Here is a 17271-nt window from a genome sequence, read left to right on the forward strand (position 1 = left end):
AGGCCCTTTAAATAATAAGTGATGACATCACAATTCTGAGACTGCATCCTGTCTCACACGGATGATGTACACCAGTCTGGCCATAAAAGGAAGTGCAGGAAATGAGCAGCATCACACAGTATGCACCAGAGTCAGCAAGAGAGGTGAGTAAAATGGCTGCCTGCAGCACATGGCAAACAAGGCAGGGAAAAAACCCTGACAACAGGGAAGATAAGCTGATGCCCTAATTATTTGGACACAAACAAATCAGCGAGGAGGGGTCTAGGGGTTGTTTGTCTTTTTTTTTTTTTTTCCTCCATGACCCAGTGGACATGTTTGTAGCATATTATTTTTATTATCATGAATGGTATAAGATGAAGATAATCAAGCAGAACTGTTAATTTGTTTTTCCACTTTTTTTTTTCTCTCTTGTGTCTTTTCTTTAAAAAACTCGTCATGTACGGTAATTTTCCAAGGTAAATGTAATATACTTGGGGGGAAAAAAAGAAAAGCAAAGGTTGCTATATGAAGGTTGACCATTAGTTGTGGAATTGGATGTTTACTAGTAACTAGTTATGATGAGTCAGAGTAAGCAGCTGTGTTTAATCACAGTGGTATTTAAAGGCTGTTTTGTGCATAGTTGTATTACCTTGAAAAAGGCCCCAGTACAGGGCCAAAACGTTGGAACTACACTATTTTGTGAACAATATACAATAATTTGAAGCAAATAACATGGAGGGCTGAATCTTTATTGGAAATACATGATATATGGAGTCGGTAAAATTGATTTGAAGAGTGCATTCCAAACTATATATTTATATACACAGTATATATATATATATATATATATATATATATATATATATATATATATATATTTATATGTGTATATATGTATTTTTATATGTGTATATAAGTAGATAAAATATTCATTTTTAATAAAGGTTTTAACTATGGGGCCTATCTATCAAGCTCCAAACGGAGCTTGAGGGCCCGTGTTTCTGGCGAATCTTCAGACTCCCCAGAAACACAAGTTATGGAGCAGCGGTCACAAAGACCGCTGCTCCATAACCCTGTCCGTCTGAGCAGGCGGACAGGAATCGCCAGAATTCAACCCGATCGAGTACGATCAGGTTGATTGACACCCCCTGCTGGCGGCCCATTGGCCGTGAGTCTGCAGGGGGCGGCATTGCACCAGCAACTCTTGTGAGCTGCTGGTGCAATCCTGAATACAGAGAGCGTGTTGCTCTCCGCATTCAGCGATGTCTTGCGGACCTTATCCGCACTGTCGGATCAGGTCTGCAAGACATTTGTTAAATTGGCCTCAATGTATTTACTGTAAATATTTGTCATTTTAATGTTCTGCACATAGCCGAATATGCTCTATGTATTTATAAATAGATATTCATATATATATATATATATATATATATATATATATATATATATATATATGTGTTTATATATAATTGCGCTCCACTCATTATAGCAGCGCAAACAATTGTGCACTGGTATCAGAAGCGTGATATTTGTGCTTCACTCAGTAATACCGGTGCACACAAATTTGTGCTGGTATCACAGGTTTAGCGCAATGCGAACACGAGCTCACGTTCACATTGCAGGGAAGCTTTGTGCTCACAAGAGAAAAAAATGGGCAACCAGATGTGGACTCCTTGCTCAGTGTGCTCAGAGGAATATGGCTACACCTCACTGACGAGGCCCAATGAAGGCCGAAACGATCGTCTGGGGTTCCTGTGTTCATTGTTCAAATATGAATTGCTTGGTATTTTGTTGCTGGACTGACTGTAATAGGCAGGATCAGACTGATATACCACAGGAAAGTTCTACTCTGTGAAAAGCACTACTGGGCTAAAAAGAAGCTGCACCCAGGTGGTAAATCGCCATAGAACAGGCTAACAATGTTATTGAGCTGGTTGTTCATTCCTGTGAGTGTGCTTCTCTCTTTGTGTATTTAGTCAGTGAGGTAGCTCAGTTGGCAAATGCCCTGACTACAAAAAGCCTGTTTAAAAGATCCAAGGTCACAGGTTCAAATCCCGGCAGAGCCAACTCAGCCCTTCATCCTTCCAAGGGCGATAAAATGAGTATCATAAAATTGGGTAATAATAACAACTATTACTACTCAGCTGCCGATTTGGTTAATTTTCAGAGCGAGTGCTGAAAAAGCGCTTTGAGTCCCCCTGGGAGAAAGGTGCTATATAAATACTAGTTGTTGTTGTTATTATTATAGTCTCCCTATGCGCTCACAAGAGGGCATTTTCATAGGCTCCAACGGGAGCCTTGTTCTCATTCTGTGAGATACAGCAGAGAACCTAGCGCAGCAAAGGGGGTAAGTCACGCAGCAATGTGCAATTTTTTTATATGAATATATACATATATATTTCTGTGTTTATATGTGTATATACACATATTAACACATAAATATATATATGTATATAATAGGGATGCACCGAAATTTTGGCTGTAGAAATGTTTTGACTGAAAATGGTATTTTCAGGTTTTCAGGGTTTTTTTGCCTGTTATTTTCAGTAAATTTATTGTGTAGCATATTTCAAATTTGATGCAAGCCTAGAACTGTTTGAGTTCATTACTTGACTTTCTGTTTTGCATATAATAATAGTTTTCTAGGACTATACTTTATTTGGATAATTGGTAAAAAATCTGATTATGTTACACAGAACTAAATACAGAACAATACATTATATTGATATTTAATATTGTTTTAAGTAGGGATGCAGAAACATTTTGGCCAAAAATGGCATTTTCGTTTTTATTTGGTTTTGTTTTTTTCGGATTCGTTTTTTTTTTCTTGGTAAAATTATTGTGTTACTTTTAATAAAAGTGTGGTTATTTTATTTTATTGGTTTGCATAAATAGTCTAATTATGCAAAAGAAAAACCCCCAAAAAATAATTTGAAAATAATTTGAAGAAAATACATTTTCGGTTTCGTTTTTGTTGTTGTTTTTTTTCGGGCCAAGTGCATCCTGGATTTTCGGTTCGGTTTCGTGTCCAGAAAGTCCATTTTGGTGTATCACTAGTATATAAGCATATCAGGGGTGTATTATTGCCTAGGCCAACAAGGCCGGTGCCTAGGGCAGCAGATTTGGGAGGGGCAGCACAACTGCCCTATCCTGTCTCTAAAAGCCAGCACACAGTACAGTGAGCGATAAAGTGCAGGCGTTTACAGAGAAGACAAGGTACGTGCACTGATTAAGGTCACTGTTCACAAGCAGTGCTCCTTTAAAACATTGCTTCATTTATAGCCACCGGCACTTTTGCAGTGGATGCGTTCTTGGTGAGAAATTTTACTGGGGATATGCTTACAAGGTAAGGATGAAGGAGAAGACCTTGTGCTGATATGCTGCCTCCCCTTGTCAGCTGTGGTGGGTCTGCGAGTGCAGTGCTTATGGCAGGTCTTAGTGACTAACAGACTGGATGCGTCTGTGCTCTGCTTAGATCAGCTTGTGATGTCTACTCCTAAACTCTCAGTGCTAATGTATGTTAGCTACTAATAGCTAGCTTTCTCTGCATTCATGTGATGTCTCTAATGATAAACTCTCAGTGCTAATGTATGTTAGCTACTAATAGCTAGCTTTCTCTGCATTCATGTGATGTCTCTAATGATAAACTCTCAGTGCTAATATATGTTAGCTAATAATAGCTAGCTGTCTCTGCATTCATGTGATGTCTCTAATGATAAACTCTCAGTGCTAATGTATGTTAGCTACTAATAGCTAGCTTTCTCTGCATTCATGTGATGTCTAATCATAAACTCTCAGTGCTAATGTATGTTAGCTAATAATAGCTAGCTGTCTCTGTATTCATGTGATGTCTCTAATCATAAACTCTCAGTGCTAATGTATGTTAGCTACTAATAGCTAGCTTTCTCTGCATTCATGTGATGTCTAATCATAAACTCTCAGTGCTAATGTATGTTAGCTAATAATAGCTAGCTGTCTCTGCATTCATGTGATGTCTCTAATGATAAACTCTCAGCACTAATGTATGTTAGCTACTAATAGCTAGCTCTCTCTGCATTCATGTGATGTCTAATCATAAACTCTCAGCACTAATGTATGTTAGCTACTAATAGCTAGCTTTCTCTGCATTCATGTGATGTCTCTAATGATAAACTCTCAGTGCTAATGTATGTTAGCTACTAATAGCTAGCTTTCTCTGCATTCATGTGATGTCTAATCATAAACTCTCAGTGCTAATGTATGTTAGCTAATAATAGCTAGCTGTCTCTGTATTCATGTGATGTCTCTAATCATAAACTCTCAGTGCTAATGTATGTTAGCTACTAATAGCTAGCTTTCTCTGCATTCATGTGATGTCTAATCATAAACTCTCAGTGCTAATGTATGTTAGCTAATAATAGCTAGCTGTCTCTGCATTCATGTGATGTCTCTAATGATAAACTCTCAGCACTAATGTATGTTAGCTACTAATAGCTAGCTTTCTCTGCATTCATGTGATGTCTCTAATGATAAACTCTCAGTGCTAATGTATGTTAGCTACTAATAGCTGGCTTTCTCTGCATTCATGTGATGTCTCTAATCATAAATTCTCAGCGCTAATGTCTGTTAGCTACTAATAGCTAGCTTTCTCTGCATTCATGTGATGTCTCTAATCATAAACTCTCAGCGCTAATGTATATTAGCTACTAATAGCTAGCTTTCTCTGCATTCATGTGATGTCTAATCATAAACTCTCAGTGCTAATGTATGTTAGCTACTAATAGCTAGCTTTCTCTGCATTCATGTGATGTCTTTAATCATAAACTTTCAGCGCTAATGTATGTTAGCTACTAATAGCTAGCTTTCTCTGCATTCATGTGATGTCTCTAATGATAAACTCTCAGCACTAATGTATGTTAGCTAATAATAGCTAGCTGTCTCTGTATTCATGTGATGTCTCTAATGATAAACTCTCAGTGCTAATGTATGTTAGCTACTAATAGCTAGCTTTCTCTGCATTCATGTGATGTCTAATCATAAACTCTCAGCGCTAATGTATGTTAGCTACTAATAGCTAGCTTTCTCTGCATTTATGTGATGTCTAATCATAAACTCTCAGTGCTAATGTATGTTAGCTACTAATAGCTGGCTTTCTCTGCATTCATGTGATGTCTCTAATCATAAACTCTCAGCGCTAATGTATATTAGCTACTAATAGCTGGCTTTCTCTGCATTCATGTGATGTCTCTAATCATAAACTCTCAGCGCTAATGTATGTTAGCTACTAATAGCTAGCTTTCTCTGCATTCATGTGATGTCTCTAATGATAAACTCTCAGCACTAATGTATGTTAGCTACTAATAGCTAGCTTTCTCTGCATTCATGTGATGTCTCTAATCATAAACTCTCAGTGCTAATGTATGTTAGCTACTAATAGCTAGCTTTCTCTGTATTCATGTGATGTCTCTAATGATAAACTCTCAGCACTAATGTATGTTAGCTACTAATAGCTAGCTTTCTCTACATTCATGTGATGTCTCTAATGATAAACTCTCAGTGCTAATGTATGTTAGCTACTAATAGCTAGCTTTCTCTGCATTCATGTGATGTCTCTAATGATAAACTCTCAGCACTAATGTATGTTAGCTACTAATAGCTAGCTTTCTCTGCATTTATGTGATGTCTCTAATGATAAACTCTCAGCACTAATGTATGTTAGCTACTAATAGCTAGCTTTCTCTGCATTCATGTGATGTCTCTAATGATAAACTCTCAGCACTAATGTATGTTAGCTACTAATAGCTAGCTTTCTCTGCATTCATGTGATGTCTCTAATGATAAACTCTCAGCACTAATGTATGTTAGCTACTAATAGCTAGCTTTCTCTGCATTCATGTGATGTCTCTAATGATAAACTCTCAGCACTAATGTATGTTAGCTACTAATAGCTAGCTTTCGCTGCATTTATGTGATGTCTCTAATGATAAACTCTCAGCACTAATGTATGTTAGCTACTAATAGCTAGCTTTCTCTGCATTTATGTGATGTATCTAATGATAAACTCTCAGCACTAATGTATGTTAGCTACTAATAGCTAGCTTTCTCTGCATTTATGTGATGTCTAATCATAAACTCTCAGCACTAATGTATGTTAGATACTAATAGCTAGCTTTCTCTGCATTCATGAACCCATGGAGTAAATAGGAAACGGACACTTACTGTATGTTGTTGCATGTAAAGGGCAGTGGTTGTTTCAAAGTGTATTCTTCTTTCCCTCCCTTCCTCTCTCCCTTCTTTCCCTTTCTCCCTCGCTCCCTCAACTCCCTCCCTCAACTCCCACCCTTATTTCTTTCCCTCCCTTCTATCTCTCAATTCCCTCCCTTGCTCCCTTATTTCACTCCTTTCTTTCCCTCCCCCATTTTCTCCTCTCACTCCCCACTTTTCTCTTCTCTCTCTCTCCCTTCTTTCTTTTCCCTCCCTTTTCTCCCATCCCCTTCTTTTGGCCGCAGAAACGTTTCGGCTGAAAATAGCTTTTTCGGTTATTTCGCTTTTTCTGCCTGTTATTTTCGGTAAAATTATTGTGTAGTATATTTCAAATGTGATGCTAGCCTAGAGCTACTATTTGAGTTTATCACTTGACTAACTGTTTTGCATATAATAATATTTTTCTAGGACTACACTTTATTTGGATAATTGGTAAAAAAACGTAAATCTGATTCTGTTACACAGAACTAAATAAAGAATAATACAGTATATTGATATTTAATATTGTGTAGGGATGCACTGAAATTTTGATCACAGAAATATTTGGGGCAACATGGCATTATTGTTTTTTTCGGTTTTGTTTTTTTTTTGCCTGTTTTATTTCTTGGTAAAATTATTGTGTAGCATATAATAAGACATTTTTTTGTTTAATTTTAGTGTGTTACTTCCAATAAAGTGTGGTTATTTTATTTTATTGGCTTGCAGTTTTTCAATTCAGATTCATTCATTAAATAGTATATGCACACAAAAAAACAAAAAATAAATATTTTAAAATAGTTGCCTAAGAAAACGTTTACAGTAGACTTTTAAATCTAAAATTTATTATTTCGTTTCCTGAATTTTCGGTTTCAGTTTCGGTCCAGAAATTTCATTTTGGTGCATCCCTAATTTATAGGAATAACACAGTCCTCATAGAACGCAATGTAAAGTCACTTTTCATTGCCATTTTTTTTATAACACCCCATGCTCACTTTAACCCCTAAAACTGCTTCATGAGGTTCTGATCACTGGTTAATTTTCGAAGTGCTAATTGCTATCGCAAGCTCGCAGTAGTATTAACCAGCCACTTGTAATAGCTGGTTATTTATTGTGTGCCGTTTACAGACACACAATAAATTTGCACTCCACTTGTAATCTAGCCCTTAATTTTTTTCTGTTCAGCTGTTCCTCTACTGCTTTGACGGAAATATGGGTTAATGGAGTTACATTAACAAATAAATTCCAAACAACCTCATGAGCAAATGGCAGGATTTTTTTTTTCTGTAATGAAATCAGTTTTTGTCTGTGCAAATGTATAAAACATAAGTAACATAAAAATAACTGCAGTTACTGTGCCGTAGCTTTCTGACACTTTAGCATTAGAAATTGTCTTATATAACATTTTTAGTATGTTTATCTATTTGTGCAAATAAACATTTTCCTTCTTAATATGAGGAGAGTCCACAGCTTCATTCCTTATTTGTGGGAAATAATGAACCTGGCCACCAGGAGGAGTCAAAGACACCCCAGCCAAAGGCTTAAATACCTCCCCCACTTCCCTCATATCCCAGTCATTCTTTGCATTTCGTCACAGGAGGTTGGCAGAGAAGTGTCAGAAGATATGGAGTAGTTCCTTATGAAGGGTATCAACCTTTTAAAATGGGACTGGAGTTTTAAGTAGTCTTGTCAGCCTCTCAGTGAGAGCATTGATGAAAGTTAGGGTCTGGAGATGCAGGGAGAGTCTTCCTGCGAACCCATCCAGACCCGTATTAACAGCTCCTAAGCAATCAGTGTTGACGAGTTTCACTGCCTGCTTCCATCACTTAAGTCTCTGTCAGGAGCGATGCTGCAAGACTGCCACGGCATATTCCGGTAATATTGTTTCATTTTTTTATACACAGATGATAACGCATGAAGACAGGGCCACAGTGTGGCTCCTTTCATCTGTATGGAATCAAGGGTTAATATCTCCAGAAGGGGATTATTGAACAGGGGGGATTAATCACATAATTTGTTTTTAATTATGTTTATGCTGTGACATGTGTGAGATGAGGATCAGGCAGATGTTGGAACGTACAGGTTTTCTTTTGTTTTGGATAGCTGCGCAGTCTGTTAGGTTTGGCACGCTTTTTACTATAGCAGGGGCGGTCCTGCATGGGGCACCCTGTAACCGGGTGTGGTCACACTGATTTCCTCTTCTTCCTGACCATGCGGTTTACCGGAGACTAATTTGTTTTCTCTGTTGGGCCTGGGACATAGGAGGTGGTGAGTGCCCCAGCCATTGGGGGTATAAAGGTGCCATTTATCTTTTTTCTAAAGTCCGATTATAAGTGCAAGCTATGGAGGACTCTGCAGATTATTCGCCTGAATGCCAAGGCTTCAGGTTTTTCTGTTCTAGAGTTTTTACAAAGGTTCTAGGGGCTCTGCTTTCAGTGGCCAGAACCAGATGTATAGCAGTAGAGCCATATTTGGACGATATTCTGGTTCAAGCACCATCCTGTCATCTGGCAGGCCATTCAAAAGCTCTTATATTTCTTCTTTGGTCTCATGGATGGAAGATAAACTTAGGAAATAGTTCTCTTATTCTCAATACCAGGGTGGAATTCCTGGGTACTATAATAGACTCCAGATCCATGAGTAAATTTTCTTACAGACCAGAGACATTGCAAACTAGCTTCCGATTGTCTTGCCCCCCAGACCTTCTTAAGGCCCTCTGTGGCTCAATGTATGGAGGTTGTTGGTCTCATGGTGTCCTGCATCAATATCATTCCTTTTGCCAGATTCCATCTCAGACCACTTCAGCTGTGCATGCGGAGACAGTGGAACAGCGATCATTCAGATCTGTCTCAAAAGATTTCTCTGGACAACTGGTCAAGAGAATCGCTCTCTTGGTGGCTCTGTCCAGATCACCTGTCCCAAGAGACATCCTTCTTGAGACCATCCTGGAAGATTGTCACTATGAACGCAAGTCTAACAGGATGGGGAGCTGTTTGGGGTGCCAAGAAGGCACAGGGCCTGTGGACTCAAGAGGAATCCCTCCTCCCGATCAACATGTTGGAACTTCGAGCAATCTTCAATGCTCTGAAGGCTTGGCCTCTTCTGGGTTCATCCCAGTTTATGAGATTCCAATCAGACAACATTACCTCTGTGGCTTACATCAACCATCAGGGGGGAACGAGGAGCTCCCTAGCAATGAGGGAAGTATCTTGGATTGTAGAATGGGCGGAAGCCCACAATTGCTCTTTGTCAGCGATCCACATTCCGGGTGTGGACAACTGGAAGGCGGATTTCCTCAGCAGGCAATCCTTTTATCGGTGGAATGGTCTCTCCATCCCAAGGTGTTTGCGGAGATTTGCAGCAGATGGGGGACACCGGAGATAGATCTCATGGCATCCCGGCTCAATTCCAAGCTACCCATATATGGGTCGCGGTACAGGGATCCTCAGGCGGAGCTAATAGATGCAGTGCCTTGGAGGTTCAATCTGATTTACATTTTTCTGTCACTACCACTTCTACCTCGTGTAGTGGCCTGCATCAAGCAGGAGCAGGTATCAGTGATCCTAATTGCTCCACCGTGGCCGCGAAGGATGTGGTGCGCGGATCTGGTGGGGATGTCCTCATCTCCTCCATGGAGGTAACCTTGATGCAGGGATCTGCTGGAGCAAGGTCCTTTTGTTCATAAAAATCTAGATTCTCTGAGGCTGACTGCGTAGGGATTGAACGCTTAGACCTCGCCAAGAGAGGTTTTTCTGAGAGGGTTATTGAAACTCTCATTCAAGCGCGTAAGCTGGTTACTCGTTGCATCTTTTATAAGGTTTGGAGGACCTACTGTGAGGAATCAGTACAACACCCTTATATGCATACATATATATATGAATAACCGCTCAGTCTCACACCCCACTTCGGGTTTTATTACAAGAATAAACCCTGGTTTGCTCATAGACATGAGGGTGACCAACATAGGTCAAAGGTAGTGGAACAGTACTTATTAGTACCTATACACAGGGGACATACCTACACTAACTAAATCTAAACTATAGCTATGGAATACAAAAGGGGAAATAAGTAATTCAAAGGCCCAGAATGGAATTCCTAATATTGAGCAAAATGTAGCAGTGAGTAAGCTGGTACATATATGTATAACACAATTTGTTAAATGGAATAGCAAGCAATAAGATTCCTGTAAGTTAGCAGCAGTAGATGGCAGTGGTGAGTAAGTGTGCAGCATAGGTATGAATCAGTAAAAGAGAAACAATCTCCAATTTAAAATAACTGAATATCAGGCAAAAGTAGCAATACATCAGCAAGTAGTAAAAGTCTTATATATGCCAGTAAAATGTAAGGATGTGTTATTTGAATGAACTCTGTACCGTACATAGATTCTGTCCTCTGGTGCTGCTAGTGCTGACAGGCTGCGTGGCTACAGGAAGTCCTGAGTCTGAGTTTGAGATCACTGTGTCGCTCTGCAGAGTGACGTAACACACTCCAATGTGTACAGATGCAGTACTGTGTGAGAAAAGAACTTGCAGTTGGTGGTGAGAGAAAATCAAAAATAACACGTTACCAATTAGTGCTGGCAGAATGGTGAACCGCTGAGGGGATTAGAGAGCTGAGATCCCAGGAACAATTAATGAGGATTCAGAGTTCAGTCTGTGCTGATCCAAAGTGAGGCTAGAGTGAAGATTCTCAGTAGTATCAAATTACCTAGCAATGATTGATGGACACAGGTAAGCTTAAATAGGATGTGCTGATCACATGATGTAGAAAGTTAAAGTGACAGTATGTCAATTAGGTGGTTCCTGACACCTACTTATTCTGGTGTGAGGAACGTGGATTTCCCTGGCATAAGGTCAGGGTCTCCAGGATTCTTTCTTTTCTCCAGGATGGTCTGGATAAGGGCCTTTCTGCTAGTTCCCTTAAGAGACAGATTTCGGCCCTATCTGTTTTACTGCACAAGAGGCTCGCTGAGCTTCCGGATGTCCAGTCTTTCATTCAGGCTTTGGCTAGGCTCAGGCCTGTGTATAGATCTAGCGCTCCTCCTTGGAGTTTAAATCTCGTTCTTAAGGTTCTGCTGAAGGCTCCATTTGAAATCAAATTACTGTCTTGGAAGGTTCTTTTTTAATTGGCTATTGCTTCGGCACGCAGAGTGAGCCTCCTTACCTAGTATTTCATGCTGATAAGGCTGTTCTTCGTACTGGGTTAGGTTTTCTTCCTAAGGTAGTTTCAGATTGCAACATCAATCAGGAGATTGTGGTTCTTTCCTTGTGTCCTAATCCTTCTTCTTCGAAGGAACGGTTACTTCATAATTTGGATGTGGTTCGAGCCCTGAAGTTCTATCTTAGGCTACAAAGAAGTTTAGACAGACTTCTTCTTTGTTTGTTGTCTATTCTGGGAAGTGTAGGGGGCAGAAGGAGCATCATTCGCTTAGCTTATGAGACAGCGGGACATAAGCCTCCTCAGAGGATTGAGGCTAATTCTAATAGAGCAATGGCATCCTCTTGGGCCTTCAAGAATGAGGCCTCTATGGATCAGATTTGTAGGGCAGCTACCTGGTCCTCCTTACATACCTTTTCAAAATTTTACAAGTTTGATGTTTTTGCTTAGACTGAAGCAGATTTTGGGAGAAAGGTTTTACAGGCTGTGGTGCCCTCAGAATAGGGTCTGCCTCTCTTTTTACCCTCCCGTTTCATTCAGTGTTCTCCAGAGCTTGGGTATATGTTTTCCACAAGTAATGAATGAAGCCGTGGACTCTCCTCATATTAAGAAGGAAAACATAAATTATGCTTACCAGATAATTTCCTTTCCTTCTGTATGAGGAGAGTCCACGGCCCCCCGCCCATATTCTCCATTGGGCGGACCAAAATTTTGTTTTGTTCTTCTGGCACCATTTATACCCTGATATTTCTTATACTTTTCCTTGTTCCCTTGGCAGAATGACTGGGATATGAAGTTCGGGAAGTATTTAAGCCTTTGGCTGGGGGTGTCTTTAGTATTTCCCACAAGTAAGGAATGAAGCCATGGACTCTCCTCATATAGAAGGAAAGGAAATATCTGGTAAGCACAATTTATGTTTTTTTTTTCTATTTTGTGCTTATTCTTATGAGCTGCTTTGTATGAGTCTGGTATTAATTATATTTTTTAATAACATTTACCAGAATTGTTTTCTGAAATACTTTTAATGTTTTACTCAGATTGATTATTTGGTTGCATATTATGGCAGCTAACTATAAATCATAACTTTTAGCCAGTAATACCCTCCTCTTCCTCCCCACGTTTACTATTTAGGAAAAGATATTGTGCAACTGGAAGATATAAGGAAAATTAACAGTTGTTTTATATTATAACCAACAAGCAAATCCTGATTAGGTCTGGTTACTGAACTGTCATGAAGTTACTACAATTATATCAATATGTATCCTGTCCATTCTTCCAGCAAAATGTTGTGTTATTGAAAGTGAGTAGACAGATCCCAAGAGGGTTATGTAGCTGGAATCAGTGAGATCAGATTGAGAGGTTGGGAGGGGGGGTTTATACAGTTTTGCAAGTACACTTTCTCGCTTACTATGATTCAACAAAAGGGGGTAACAAAAGGACAAGTGCAAAACCTGTGTGTTTTACAGTTATAATCTAATGTGCACCACATTACATTACAATAGGTTGTCCATCTAAAATTCAAAGAGGATTATAAAGTGTCAGCAAATGGTTACTGCTACTTTTGTGGGGGGAAAAAGAAAACAACAGTTTAAAAAAAAAAAAAGTAGATAATCGTGAGATTGCCCTTTTGCCTTGTCAGGAAGGAGAGATCACATTCCAAATTCAGAGTATATTTTCACCTATATTTTCAACATATTTAGTAGTGAGCATTCCAATATCTATAGCTGTATGAGGTGCCCAATATTACTTACACATGAGATACCTATTGTTAACAATTAATATAACTTCTGAAACACCCTTGAACAACAGTCAAAGATCCTTAGGGGTCGATTTATTAAGCAGCGGATGCTACATCAGACCCACTTCGCTTCAGGTCCGTCTGAAGTGGAAGTTAAGAAGCTGCGGTCATAAGACCGCTGCTCCTTAACTCGTCCACCATCTCTGAGGCAGCGGACAGAAATCAGCTCGATCGGATACGTTCGGGTTGATTGACATTCCCTGCTAGCCGCTGATTGGCCGCAAATGCGCAGGGGGCGGCATTGCACAAACATTTCACTAGGAATACTTGTGCAATGATAAATTCCGACAGCATATGCTGTCGGCATTAATCGGTGTGCGGCGGACATGATCGACTACAGCGGATCATGTCCGCCCACACATTAGTAAATCGGCCCCTTAAACTTAAAGGGACACTGATCCCAAAATGTTTCTTTCGTTATTCAGATAGAGTATTAAATTTTAAGCAACTTTCTAATTTACTCCTATTATCAAATTTTCTTCATTCCTTTGGTATCTTTGAAATGCAAGAATGTAAGTTTAGATGACGGCTCTTTTTTGGTGAACAACCTGGGTTGTTCTTGCTGATTGGTGGATAAATTCATCCACCAATAAAAAAAGTGCTGTCCAGAGTACTGAACCAAAATAAAAGCTTAGATGCCTTCTTTTTCATATAAAGATAGCAAGAGAACGAAGAAAAATTGATAATAGGAGTAAATTAGAAAGTTGCTTAAAATTGCATGCTCTATCTGAATCACAAAAGAAAAAAATTGGGTTCAGTGTCCCTTTAACATTTTAACAACGCACAAAATGTTTTATTATTGAAGGTATAACATTGTCACAGTATACATTCAGGGACAGATTATAAGTGGGGCGCTAAATTTTTTCCCTTGTGCTCTTAACTGCGCTCAAAGTAATACATTATCCCTAGATTTGGAGTGCGCTACAAAAAAAACTATTAGTTTTACTAATACTTTACATTCTTATGTTCATCAGAAGAAAATGTTCTTTTAATTTTTAAACATATACTGTATTTATATATATATACATGATTTTTTTTTAAATATATATTAATACTTATATATCTTTATGAATATTTGCAGATATATAGATATATAGATAGATATTGCATAGACATATATATTTACAGATACATAAATAGATAGATATTGCATATACATATACACTTTTATATATATATATATATATATATATATATATATATATATATATATATATATATATATACTATATATATTTATAAAGAAAACTTTTTGTAAGTGAAGAAAATAGGAATTACACGTATTTCTATTTAAAACAGATAAAAACACATTAAAATTAAATAAAAATTATATTCATTTCAAGGTATTTGACTGGGAAGGGCTCAAAAGTGTATATATTTGGGTATGTACATTATGGGCCAGATTACAAGTGGAGCATTATTTAATGCTCCTGCTCGAGCGTTACTGGGCTAGAAGTAAGCTTTTTGCAAGTATCGGGTTGCGCTCATATTACAAGTTGAAAGTAAACAGTTTTCACTTGCGCAATAACCAATTCCCCTATAGAAGTTATTGGAGCAAAAAATAAAACCTACAAGTGCGCTAACCCAACATGAAAATATGATTATTTCCCATTCCAATGTTCTTCACATAGCAGAATATGTTCTATTTATTCATTAATACAGATTTCTACATACAGTATATCTGATGGTATTTTGGTACAATATATATATATATATATATATATATATATATATATAAATAGGAACATTTATTTAAAAATACATATAACATATTCCCTCATGTGCAAAACATTGGGATGTGAAATTTTTACAGTACATCTACAGTTTAACACTTTATTAAATATGAATATTACATAAATATGGTTTTTCATGTTTTCATCTACTTCACTGCAAAGGGTTTCAATGCACTTATATATACTATATGGATATATATATGTATTTATGTGCTTATATGTGTATATATGTCGGTAAATACATAAATACACACACACATATATATATATATATTTATATACTGTATATACACATAAATACATATGTACACATTTATAGACTATATGTATCACTGTTTAGTTTAACCATTACGTTTTAATACATATACAAGCTGATTACTGATTTGTGTTATAGCAATAAGTGTCATTATTCAGATAGATCATACAATTTTAAATAACTTTCCAATTTATTCTGATCATGACATTTTCTTCATTTTCTTGTTATCCTTTGTTGTAAAGCAGGAAGGTAAATTCCGGAGAGTGCTAATGTCTGATACACTATATGGCAGCAGTTTTGCAATAATGTTATGCATTAGCAAGAGCAATGTCATGTAGTGCTTCTGGCATGAGCATGCTACCTATTTAGATATCTCTTCAACAAAGGATAACAGAAAACAAAGCAAATATGTTAATAGAAGTAAATTGGAAACTTTAATAAAATTGTATTCTCTATCTGAATCATGAAAAAAATTGGGTTTCATGTCCCTTTAATTTTTTCTGAGGTTTTCATTGCATGAATATTTTAAATATCATGTGTTATCTCACTTTTTTTAAATGAATGGGAATGATTTAGAGTTTGAAAACCAGGAGAAAAACCATAGAACCGTATGAACCTTTTAAAACTTTTCAATAAGTTTAGGGTCCTGAACTGATAAAACGGACTTATTTTGTTTACAGAAGATCAAGATGAAAATATTTGGGTAAATGATTGTTTGAATGATCAGGATCGGTAATTAAAAATAGGTTCATTTCCAATAGCTGTTATATCTCATATCCCTTTTTGGAGACCATTTGTACATAATTTTCATTGACAATTTCAGTCACAAAGTATTTGACCAAGATTTCATCATAGATTGATTTACAAACGGCCAAGTTCATTCATTTGTATTATCCCTTTTATAATCTGACACCTTATGAAAAAGCTAGAAAATTATAAATGTATTCAATAAATGGGTCACATTAAAGAAGCACTGAAATTTGTTGATAGTAACAATTAAGAGGTCTGGATTGTTTTGTATTTTGTCTAAATGTTGTTGTTTTTTCATAATTATATTCCTAATTTAGTTATGGAATTATAATAACTTCTGCTGGCTAGTAAAAGTTTGTATCTACTATATAACTCTCCACCGCAAACTAACCCTGCACCAACTAACCTCTATACCACCAATAGCCCACTACAATAAATTTCCTAACCCATTAACCCCTATACTGCCAATAGCACACCACAATAAACTTCCTAACCTAGTAACTGCCAAATAGCCTGCCGCAATAAACTTCCTAACCTATTAAAACCTATAGCCCACCGCACACATCCCCTACACTACTTAACCCCTATACCACCGATAGCCCACCCCAAACACCCCTACACTACTTAAACCCTATACCACCCATAGCCCACCACAAACACCCCCTACACTACAGAACCCCTATACCTGCAATAGTCCACCACAAACACCCCATACAATACTTATATAGCCCACCGCAAACAACCCTACACTATTTAACCCCTATACCAGCAATACTAAAGTTACTTTGTAAAAATGATTGGTCTGCTGAAAAACAAGGTATAATTTGTGTGGGTACCTCACAATAACTAAAGTTAAAAATTATGTGTAAATTCAATGAGGGACAAACAACTAAAAACACCCTCAGCACAAGGGTTAAAGAAACATAACAGTCAACATTAAAATTCACATAAATTCATTTCAGCTTTGGATAGAATTTGTTTTTGCAAAACACCTTTACTGTTCACAGGTTCAGCTGTTTCTATTCATATAGCTTGTGGAGGCTTTAGCAATGACTCAGTTTGTGTCATATCACTTGTGATCCAACTCTGCATTCAGAGAGCAGATGGTTATACAATATACAAAACACAACCATGGTGCATGAATGTGTATGTATATACATACTGTGTATGTATATATATATATATATATATATATATATACATACAGAGAGAAAGAGAGAGAGAGATATGATAAATAGATAGATAGATAAAAAGATATCCTATCTATCTATCTATCTATCTATCTATCTATCTATATATATATATATATATACATACTGTATATATTTGTCACTGGGTTAGAAAATTGCAGAAATGTTACATTGACACCCTTTCCTAGA

The sequence above is a fragment of the Bombina bombina genome, chromosome 2 (genome assembly GCF_027579735.1).
Source record: "Bombina bombina isolate aBomBom1 chromosome 2, aBomBom1.pri, whole genome shotgun sequence".
Classification (NCBI taxonomy): domain Eukaryota; kingdom Metazoa; phylum Chordata; class Amphibia; order Anura; family Bombinatoridae; genus Bombina; species Bombina bombina.